We start from the raw sequence: 2,085 nt of genomic DNA, 5'->3' as shown, positions 1-2,085 counted from the left end.
CTGCATTACTAGATCTTGACTAATTGATCAGAAACCTTTGTCTACATTACTTGATCTTGACCAATTGATCAGAAACCTTTGTCTGCATTACTAGATCTTGACTAATTGATCAGAAACCTTTGTCTACATTACTTGATCTTGACCAATTGATCAGAAACTTTTGTCTGCATTACTAGATCTTGACTAATTGATCAGAAACCTTTGTCTACATTACTTGATCTTGACCAATTGATCAGAAACTTTTGTCTGCATTACTAGATCTTGACTAATTGATCAGAAACCTTTGTCTACATTACTTGATCTTGACCAATTGATCAGAAACCTCAAGATCAAGTAATGCAGACAAAGGTTTCTGATAAGTTTATCAAGATCAAGTAATGAAGACAAAGGTTTCTGATCAATTGGTCAAGATCTAGTAATGCAGACAAAACGATGTATATATTAAATATTAACTGTTCAACAAGATACGATGTATATATTAAATATTAACTGTTTAACAAGATAAGATGTATATATTAAATATTAACTGTTTAACAAGATAAGATATATACATTAAATATTAACTGTTCAACAAGATACGATGTATATATTAAACATTAACTGTTTAACAAGATAAGATGTATATATTAAATATTAACTGTTTAACAAGATAATACATATATATATACTTCTCATCTATTTCTCGCAACTTTGCTCATGCTAGTAGAGTTCTTGGAATCTTATTCTGGTTTTAGTTTTGTTTCTTCTCGTCTCTATTAATTTGTTTTCTTTACTGTGTTAACGCAACCCAGAGTTTTGACCAATGGTGTTCCACACTTTGATGTATCCGTTTCTTCGATTTTATAATATTTCGTGCAGTAAATGTAAAACTGGAAGAATAAACAGCTGATAAGTTTTAACCAAACACCATTTTAAAAAGCTACTTTACTTGAACTTATTTTGATAGGTTTGGTTTTAAACACGTGTTCTGGGTATTCAATTTCAGTTGGCTGAACATTTAATTATGTTCAAGTATTGACATATCAAAATGTACTTAATATCACATGAGTTAGCATGCCGAAATGTGGATCAGAGGATCCAAGGTTCGATATACTGCTGTTCAGGTTTAATGGATACTGATAACAGGCTGCTTTCTCTTTGGTCGATATTTCAAACTTAGGGAACCCTAGATCGTCTCTGACCTAGTTATTTAGACACGCGATGTGTCTGAGGACTTGTGGTGGACGGTCTCGAAAACAGGAAGGTTTACAGTATTTAGAGTAAGACGTTCAGGTACGTGATATGGAGCTATGACGTCATATTGATTCTGTACAGGAATATTTCTGATCACTTGATCAAGATTAAGCAATGCAGACAAAGGTTTCTGATAAGTTTATCAAGATCAAGCAATGTAGACAAAGGTTTCTGATCAATTGGTCAAGATCAAGTAATGTAGACAAAAATTTCTGATCAATTGGATCTTGTTAAACAGTTAATGTTTAATATATACATCTTATCTTGTTAAACAGTTAATATTTAATATATACATCGTATCTTGTTAAACAGTTAATATTTAATATATACATCTTATCTTGTTGAACAGTTAATGTTTAATATATACATCGTATCTTGTTAAACAGCTAATATTTAATGTATATATCATATCTTGTTAAACAGCTAATATTTAAGGTATATATCATATCTTGTTAAACAGTTAATATTTAAGGTATATATATCTTATATCGTTAAACAGTTAATGTTTAATATATACATCTTACCTTGTTAAACAGCTAATATTTAAGGTATATATCATATCTTGTTAAACAGTTAATATTTAAGGTATATATATCTTATATCGTTAAACAGTTAATGTTTAATATTTACATCTTACCTTGTTAAACAGTTAATATTTAAGGTATATATCATATCTTGTTAAACAGTTAATATTTAATATATACATCTTATCTTGTTGGACAGTTAATATTTAATGTATACATCTTATCTTGTTAAACAGTTAATATTTAATGTATATATCTTATTTTGTTAGACAGTTAATATTTAATGTATACATCTTATCTTGTTAAACAGTTAATATTTAATGTATAT

The sequence above is a fragment of the Limulus polyphemus genome, unplaced genomic scaffold (genome assembly GCF_000517525.1).
Source record: "Limulus polyphemus unplaced genomic scaffold, Limulus_polyphemus-2.1.2 Scaffold10834, whole genome shotgun sequence".
In the NCBI taxonomy this organism is placed as follows: domain Eukaryota; kingdom Metazoa; phylum Arthropoda; class Merostomata; order Xiphosura; family Limulidae; genus Limulus; species Limulus polyphemus.
Note: the sequence above shows the minus strand (reverse complement) of the source record.